Consider the following 10171-nt stretch of genomic DNA (forward strand, 5'->3'; position numbering starts at 1 on the left):
TTTGGGAGGGTGTCATCGTCAGATGTCACTACAACAACATACGTCATTGAAGTTATGTTGACAAGACAGGATCTCAACAACAACATCCATCATTGTAGTTATGTTGATCTCTGCCTCCAATTTTAAAACTGAAATAGGCACGAGGGTAAAAAGTTGCAAAACTCTCCCACTAGTCCTGATATTTGCTTCCTTTCAGACTCCATTCCCTCTACATGAGCACTTCACATGACACATCAGACAGGGGATGTAAGATCTTCCACGACTTTTGCATTATTAACAGTCTCACAGGGACATACAAAGCAAGTGTGGAGAAGTAGTTAGAGTCTGGGATTTGGGAGAGCCAAGTTCAAACCCATGAAACTCCCTGGGTGAGATTCAGAAACCATGCACAGATGCTGCATGGCCTACCAGTCACAGGTTTGTTGTGAGGATGAAGGGGAGAGGATGAAAACCTGTACAGTGGACTCTTCCCATCTGCTGGGGTTCAGTTCTGGGCCACCTGCAGATGACAAAATATGTGGACTGTCATGTCCCATATTATTCAATGGCAGTCACGTGCACACAGACATGTCAATGCTCCTGCATCCACACACCACCATTGAATAATATGGAGCATAACTATCCATAGGTGGATCACCAGCCCACTGATCCACAGTGTCCATAGCATCACAGCATTGGAAGAGACTCCAAGGTCATCTAGTTCAACCCCCTTCTGCCATGCAGGAACTCACAATCAAAGCATCCCCCAACAGATGGCCATCCAGTCTCTGTTTAAAAACCTCCAAGGAAGGAGACTTCGCCACACTCTGAGCCAGCATCTTCCACTGTTAAACAGTTCTTACAGTCAGGAAGTTCTTCCTAATGTTTAGGTGGAATCTTTTTTCATGTAGCTTGAATCCATTACTCCATGTCCTAGTCTCTGGAGTAGCAGAAAACAACCTTCCCCAATCTTCAGTATGACACCCCTTCAGATATTTAAACATGGCTATCATGTCCCCTGCTTTACCTTCTCTCCTCTAAGATAAACATACCCAGTTCCCTACGCAGCTCCTCATAGGGCTTTACGGTTTCCAGACCCTTCAGCATTTTGGTTGCCCTCTTCTGGACACACTCCAGCTTGTCCACATCCATCTTGAATTGTGGAGCCCAGCACTGGACACAGGTTTCCAGGTGAGGTCTGACCAAAGTAGAATAGAGTGGCACTATTATCTCCCTCGATCTAGACACTACCGTTGCTGCAGCCTAAAATTGCATTGGCCTTTATAGCTGCTGCATCACACTGTTGACTCATGTTCAACTTGTGGTCTACTAGGAATCCTAGATCCCTTTCACATGTCATCTTGTTCAGCCATGTGCCCCCATCCTATATCTATGTTTTTCATTTTTTCTGCCCAAGTGTAATACCTTTTATTTTTCACTGTTGAAATTCATTTTGTTAGTTTTGGCCCAGTCCACTGTGTATCATGATCCTCTAATCACACTATACCATGCTCTCTATCAGCATGAAAAAGGAAAGACAATAATGCACTCATTTAAAGAAAGCTGGCTTTCATTTGTTTCTCATCACTATGCCCATTTTCATGATATTACCCAGCCATTTTTTTAGTCTTATTTTTGAGCACATCAGTCTATATAGTTTTTCAGGGGCCACTCCAAACCATGTGAGTAGCTGACCCAGATGTGCGGAAAACCCAGGCATGGTGCTGTGCATTAAAATAGCCCATTCTTCTTACTTGGAAGGCTTCAGTGACATTAAAAATGACATTAAATTTTTTTCTCGCTTTAGAAAATATATGACTCACCCCACTGAAATTGCAGTTTCTGTACCCAAGAAAAATTATACTACTCGTTTTCTGCAACATCTGTAAATCTCTGTGGATATGCAAAACTGACTCACTCTCTGGAATATTACCATCCTTTATTGGCAAGCTTTAATGATCATTGTTGTTATTGTGTGCCTTCAAGTTGTTTCAGAATTATGACAACCGTAAGGTGGCCCTATCATGGGGGTTTTTGGGCTGAGAGTGTGTGACTCGCCCAAGGTTTTCATGGCTGAGGGAGGAATCGAACCCTGGTCTCCAGAGTCCTAGTCCGAGGCTCAAACCACAACATCACACTGGCTCTCAGTGTAATTCAGTAGCCACGAATCATAGAATCATAGAGTTGGAAGGGTCCTCCAGAGGCCATAAGTCCAACTGCCTGCTCAGTGCAGGATCTCCAGCTAAAGCAGTGCTCCCCAAACTCTGGTCTTCTAAGTGTTTTGGACTCCAATTCCCAGAATCCTGACCATTAGCCAAGAGGGTTGAGGCTTCTGGGAACTGAAGTCCAAATCACCTGGAGGTTCAGGGTTTAGAAATCTGAGTTAAAGCATCCTCAGCAGGGAGCTGTCCAGCCTCTTTTTAAAGAGATTACAGAGTCATGAAGACAGAAATTACTGGAGTAGTTTTTTGCAGGAAGATGCTGGATATAAAATGACATAAATGGAAGTGATCCCTAGGATCATTTAGACTGGGGCTACTCAACATATGGCCCAGAGGTTGTTTACAACCCGCCAAAGGATTTTGGGAAGGCTGCAAGGATTTGGACAACTTAAAGCACCTCAAGGCTTCTTTGTTGCCTACCTTTCTCCTGGGAAAAAGACCGGCAGCATAGAAGGAGCAACGGCGGATGCAGTAAATCAAAATCACCAAAACAACAATACCATTTAATGGGCCAACCAGAATGCACAATATAGATGTTGCAAGCTTTCGAAGCTCCACTGGCTTCTTCATCAGGCAAAGATGTTAAGAGTCATACAGGAGAGGGAAAAATATATATAAAACAGTATTACTGTTTTGTGGATTTTGGATGTTGTTGTACTTTGCTATATGGCTGACAAGACTACCCCTAAATATATTGCAAATTAAACAGTAAGAAAACCTTAAAGGTGTATTAAAACTTGTCCCACTTAGCAAAGTAATTTTTAAAAACATTCTTGTGATTTCATGATAAATAAAAATATTAAGTGATATGTGTAATGAATTGATATTCATTGAACTTGCCCTTTTTTAATAATATGGTTTATTTGCAAAATGGGCTAATCATTCATTGTGCCTTTGCTTGGAAAGTGATTGTCCCTGAGCATCACCCTTTGGAATCTGCCCAAGAGGAAGGAACGGAGCCATTGCAATGCAATGCCTCCAATTCCTAACCTTTTTAGGCGATCCAAGAGGATGTCATGATTTATTGTATCAAAAGCCAGTGAGAGATCCAGTAACACCAATAGGGTCGATGCCCAGATGGAGGCCATCAGCCAAGGCAACCATGGCAATCTCAACTCCATAGTCTGTCCTAAAGCCAGTTTGAAATGGATCTAGATAATTGGTTTCCTCCAAGACAGCTTGGAGTTGAAGAGCAACCACCCTCTCATCACTTTACTCAGGAAAGGTAGCAACAAGACTGGCCTATAGCTGTTCATGTCCAGAAGGTCAAAGGGAAGGTCTTCTTCTGTGTCTAAGCCTGCTTTTCATATAATATGTTCTGCATACCAGTTGAACAGATAGGGTGAGAGGCTGCAGCCTTGTCTGACCCTTTTGCCAATTGGGAACCATTCTGTTTCTCCATGTTCTGTCCTGACAGTGGACTCCTGTCCTGAGTAAAGATTTGTTTGTGTAGCATGGATAAATTTGACGCATGGGAAAGATGAACTCCAGTAAAGGCACACAGGAGATTCTCTTCTGATGGAGGAAACGGACAATAGTGACCTCAGCTGAGGACGCTGCCACTTTTGCCAGAGCACCCGGCACTGCCAGTCAATGAAATTACACAACAAGCCCTCGCAGTCTCTGGGTGCCTTTTCATCGGAGCTCTGCTCTCATATTTCACTGCAGAGTTGGCATCCATTGGCAAGAGATGCCACCAGCATTTCTCACTCAAAGCTTTTTAAAGGCTATGATTACAAAGAATATACATATATATATATATATATATATATATATATATATATTTGATTTATATATTATTCATTATTTATATGTTATTAAATTATATATATATATATATATATATATATATATATATATATATATATAAACCAACATTATAGAATTGAATCATAGAGTTGGAAGAGACCCCAAGGGCCAGCCAGTCCAACTTCCTGCCATACAGGAACTCACAATCAAAGCATCCTTGACAGATGGCATCCAGCCTCTGCTTAAAGACCTCCAAAGAAGGAGGACTCCACCACCCTCTGAAGGAGTGTGTTCCGCTGTCAAACATTCCACATTAACTACCATGGCTCAGTGCCATGGAATTCTGGGATTTGCAGATATTTAGCCTTCTCTGTCTGAGAGCTCTGGTGCTGCAACAAAGCCCAGGATTCCATAGCATGGTGCCATGGCAGTTCAAATGGGGTCAAAGTGAATTATTTCTGCAGTGTGTATGCAGCCTTAAAGTACTTTCTCAAGATCTAACCTTTGCATAGGTCACTCCTGTTGGCTTTTTCTATCATGCGCCATGAAGATTGTCTGCGTTGGATATGTTTCTATGGGGTCATTCACACATTGTTGTTTTTAGCATGACTATGGGAATAATCTCACTCAGGCATTCCAAGTTTCTTGTTCACAATATGGAATCACATCTCTGCAAGTTTGGTTGCTCACATGTGTCAGCACTCAAATAAACATGAATGTATTTGATGTGAATGTATTTGAAACACATTCAAGGCATACAGAGTTTTTTCAAGGGTCTATTCACATTGGCTATTCACACAGCCAACAATGCGAATTTCTTAGAAAAACTCAGGAAAACCCCCCAACATTGTATTGTTCCAGGTTAAGTGGATCTTTGGCAGCCTCCCCAAAAACTTAATCGGATGTATTCAAAATGCATGTGAACAACAAAGGCCCCATTCACACTACAAACATAATTCAGGATGAATTCGAGTTGAATCCTTGTTGTTCACACACATCCTGAATGTACTCAATGTATTTGTGGGGGGACTGGCAAAACCCCCACTAACTCAGGATGTTTGATACCGGCTTTTCCCCCAATTTTTCCTGAAACGTCTGCATCATTGGCAGTGTGAATAAGCTTCCAAATTGATTCAGATCACTCTGTATCATTCCTTCAAAGGGATGTAGCTCCATTTTAACCTGGAATGATGGCATGTGTGAATAACACTAGGGCTAAAATAACCTGAAGAGATTTGAGACCACAAAACAAAATGGGAACAACAAACTCAATATGTATCAGCGTGGCCATCTGCATCTGCTCAGGACAAAAAAAATGACTGTAAATGCCCCCAAAGTTTCAACCCAGATTCTACCTGGATTATTTTCATTGTCTGAATAACCCCTAAGTGGCACGTGTGCAGTTTGATTCATGAGAATAACCCTTCTCCCTTCACCTTACCAAATTATAATTTTTCATAACTATAATAATTGTGCAGCTTTTCCAGAGGTGTGTTGGCAACGTCGCAGACAGTAGCCCATACATACCTTTCCATGTCAGCCTTTGCCTCATTCACTGTTAACAACTCTAACAGCTGGCAGACCTGGTTTTTCTAGTGCTTACCCCAGAACAAAATGTGAATCTTCCTTAAGCAACTACCTTTTTTGGGGAAGGTGATCGAGAGAGCAGTCGCCTTCCAGCTTCAATCGATCTTGGATGACACCGATTTTCTGGACCCATTTCAAACTGGCTTCCGGGCGGGCTATGGAGTTGAGACTGCCATGGTCGCCTTAGTTGATGACCTCCGTCTGAGCATGGACAGGGGAAGCGTGTCCCTGTTAGTGCTCTTGGACATCTCGGCGGCTTTCGATACCATCGACCATGGTATCCTTCTGGAACGCCTGGGGGAGTTGGGTATCGGGGGCACTGCTTTGCAGTGGTTCCGGTCCTACCTCTCGGGTAGATTCCAGATGGTGGAGCTGGGGGATTGTCGCTCCGATAAGAGGGCACTTACATCCGGTGTCCCTCAGGGAGCGATTTTATCCCCTATGCTTTTTAACATCTACATGAAACCGCTGGGAGAGATCATCCGGAGACACGGGGCGCGGTGTTATCAGTATGCTGATGACACCCAAATAATTTTCTCTGTGTCTCCGACTGATGCAGTAACTAAGGATGGCATCTCTCCTCTAGATGTCTGCTTGGCGTCGGTAATGGGCTGGATGAGGGAGAACAAACTCAGTGTGAATCCAGGGAAAACGGAAGTACTGGTGATAGGTCCCTCGGTTCCGGGTGGTGAGATTTGTCAGCCTGTCCTGAATGGGGTCACGCTCCCCTTGAGGGACTCGGTGCGCAGCTTGGGAGTACTCCTTGATTCGTCGCTTCATCTGACATCTCAGGTGGACGCGACGATCAGGAGTGCTTGTTATCAGCTTCGGCTGATACGCCAGCTGCGCCCCTACCTGGGCCGTCGGGACCTTGAAACTGTTGTACATGCTTTGGTAACCTCTCGATTGGATTTCTGCAATGCGCTCTACATAGGGCAACCCTTGTACCAAACCCGGAAGCTTCAATTGGTGCAGAATATGGCAGCCAGACTGGTCGCTGGTAGTTCCAGGACAGACCACATAACACCTATTTTAAAAGATCTCCACTGGCTACCCATTCGCTTCCGAGCTCAATACAAGGTGTTGGTTTTGACCTATAAAGCCCTAAATGGCTTGGGCCCAGGGTACTTGGAGGACCGCCTCTCCCCATACAATCCGCCCCGCACACTCAGAACATCTGGGACCAATTTGTTAGAGGTCCCTAAATCCCATTTGGTGAGGACCTCACAGAGGGCTTTCACTATCGCCGCCCCCTCATTGTGGAATAAGCTCCCTGTAGAGCTCCGTTCCTCTGCATCTTTAGTTTCTTTTAAGAAACAATTAAAAACGCATCTATTCCAGTTGGCTTTTTCACTTTAGGTAATAGTGTTTTTTCTCTGCTCCTTGCCCTCTGTTTTTCGACCCCGGATTAGTGCAATATATTGTCTTTTTCTTGCCCCTAGTGAATTGTGATTTGTATAGATTCCCATTCCTACCCCTAGTAATGATGTTTTTAAACTTTTTATATTGTGATGTTTACTTGTATTTTATCGTTTCTTGTCTTGTAAGCCGCCTTGATCATGCAATTGGAAAGGCGGGATATAAATAAAAATTATTATTATTATTATTATTATTAAAATAACCACGACTGCCCGCATAGGATCAAGCCTTTGGTGTTACTCACCCGGTCGGCATTCCTCCTGCATGTTTGCTTGCCATTTTATTTGCTTGCAAACATCATAACGCAGAGAAACGTTGGGATGTCACATTAAAATTAAGTATACACATTCAAACAGCTGTTCTGCATTTCAGGTTTGAATACTAACTGCACCTATTTGCAAAAGGGAAAAGAAAATACCACACTGCACCCTTTTGCAAGCAGAACAAGAAAGATATAAAGTACAAAGCAACTTGATCTCTTCATTGTTCCTGTCACTGATTTATGCTGAGCTTAGGAGTGTTGCCTTTTTGGACCGCAGTGTGTTGACAAGATGGTTGCATTTGTTTCAGGTCCCTGTCCGGACTTGTTATGTGCGCGCTACATTGAAATTGCCGATGGAATTGGAATCTGGTCTGGCTAGGAGAGAAAGGGTTGAACCAGTATTTGAAAAGACATCTCCTTATAGTCTTCAAGCCAGCCTGAAGGAAAAAATTACAGAAACGGTTCCCCCAAATAACTATTGGATGTTAAATATGCCCATGATGGAAGGAGCAATTAGAGATTAACTATGAGTATTCTCAGGCAGAGAGCTTCACCTATGGACGGCTATCCTTTAGCTAGGCAATACAGTTGGCCCTCTACATTTACAGCTTTGACTATTGAAGATTTGATTACTTCCAGTTTTGATTAATGTGTTCTCTCTAGAACTCTCAAAGTCCTCCAGCTTTGGAGCTCCCATAGAAAGGAAACGCGTCTGATAACACATTCACGTTATAACGTGAATTCGCATCGTTGGACCCGCACTCACGTCGGATCTCAGCTGCAAAAAGCTGCAAAAACCTCCGTGTGATAAACTCCACTGAAAATTGTTTATACCTAGAGCTCTTCTATTTGCTGCCTTCACCTTCCCTTGTTCACCTTGCCATTTTTCCTTGGATGCCTAAAGTCTAGAGATATTTTTTGTGGGGTTTTTGGGCTATGTGGCCTGTTCTGGATGAGTTTATTCCTGACATTTCGCCAGCATCTGTGGCTGGCATCTTCTAGGGATGTTATTGCATGAAGCTTCCTTCCCCGTGATGTTGCGGCTTTTTAAACACCCAAAACAGCAACAATTCTTCACATTCCCAGGTAATTGTGAATTGATAACAGGTTGCCAATGCATCTTATCACACTACCATTCCATTTACTCGTCAGCTATCTATGATTAAGTGAGTAAAGTAGTTTTGCCTTCATTGGGAATGGGGTGTGCATACAGTTAAATCCCATTTCTCCTGCCCCAGATGAAATGGTTGCCTTCTCAGCACTAAGAAGCCTGGCTTTCATTGGGAACTGGAGTGTGTGTGTACAGTGAAACCAGTGTAAATCCCCTTTTCTCTGAATTACCCCTGAATGACCTATGGCACATACTTGAGTTAATTGTAGGATTGACAACTATTCACAGGATTTTTCCATTCATGAAAAGCAGAAGCACAGATTGACTACAGGATACTTACTGCCTAGCCACAAGGTTGTGCAATAAAACCCCACAAATACAGTTTCAATCCCATTTCTGTTCCACTATTTAAGAACTGTGCAATAATCTCCTACATCTAAATGCTCAACAGAAGTTACTGCAATGCTTGAAATTTGGGGACGGAAGTAATGGTGGGGGGACAATTCTTATTTGGAGGACTGCTTCCTTCATTCCACCCTCCCAGCAAAACCCCTGACTAAGTCTGTGTTCCCCAAATTTCCCCCTAAGTCTTGAGTTCTTTCAGTTTCCTTCCAGGGCGTTTGAAACAGAAGTAGCTCCACCAAGTCTGCTTCCTACCCTTGGCTGACTCAGCCCTTTGCCTTTCGTTTTTCTTCTCCATCCCACCCCTCCCTTCCTGCCTCCCATCCTTATTCACACCCCCAAAACCTCAAGTTCTGGATTTTTGTTCTGCATCACACCCAACTTAGGGAAGTGAATTTTTTCAAAGTTCATCCTCCCTGAAATAAAAAACCATTCACTCAATGCCATGTTTCATCACGTGTCTTTTCAGTTGTAAAAGAAATGATCTTTTAAAACAAAAATTACAAAAAGCTAGCTACAGTTGCACATTTGTGGCTTTGGCTTTTGCAGATTTGGATATCTGTGGATTTGGTTAATATGTTCTCTCTAGGAATCTCCTGAGTTTTTAAAAACAAAATTAACCAAAAGCTAGCTATAGTTGGCCCTGCACTTTATGCCTTTCATAGAATCATAGATTGTACACCATGGGCAGGTTTACTTAATCCATTTTATTGTTTGTATGTACAGCGTTGTGTAAATCTACAGTGCTATAAAAATAAAGCATAATAATAATAATAACAATAATAACCATAGAACCACAAGGGCCATCCAGTCCAACTCCATTCTGCCATGCAGGAACTCTCCATCAAAGCACCCCTGGCAGATGGCCATCCAGCCTCTGTTTAAAGACCTCCAAGGAGGGAGATTCCACCAATCTCCATTGAGGAAGTGCGTTCCACTGTCGAACAGCCCTTACTCAGGAAGTTCCTCCTAATGTTGAGTTGGAATCTCTTTTTCTGTAGCTTCCATCCATTGTTCCAGGTCTTATTCCCTGGAGCAGCAGAAAACAAATTTGCTCCCTTCAAGGCCCACCCCAAAGTTTCCCCTTGTTGGGATTCTTTGTCTTTAAATCAATCTTGGACTGAAGAGAGCCCTTCATGCAGAGATAAAGGACACCCTTTTGCTGAATATCATCCCTGTGCAAGTGATGGTGTATCTGCAAATACATTTGCTTATTGCCCCATGGTGCAATGGAGGATGGTTTACAGTCGAAGAATGTGCAAAGGCTACACTTGCAGAACTCTGCTCATACAACTGTGTAAATACAGATCCTGCATGATCGCCAAAGAAGTACAAGCAGATACATAATGCTCTCCAACACAGTGGACTAGCATTTATTTTCTGATGTGCCAAGGGCAAGTGCCATTTTTGTGTCCATTCCCTAGCATTCCCTAGCAACTC

This window comes from Sceloporus occidentalis, unplaced genomic scaffold (assembly GCF_023333645.1).
Source record: "Sceloporus occidentalis isolate IW3139 unplaced genomic scaffold, rSceOcc1.0.p SCAF_2, whole genome shotgun sequence".
NCBI lineage: Eukaryota > Metazoa > Chordata > Lepidosauria > Squamata > Phrynosomatidae > Sceloporus > Sceloporus occidentalis.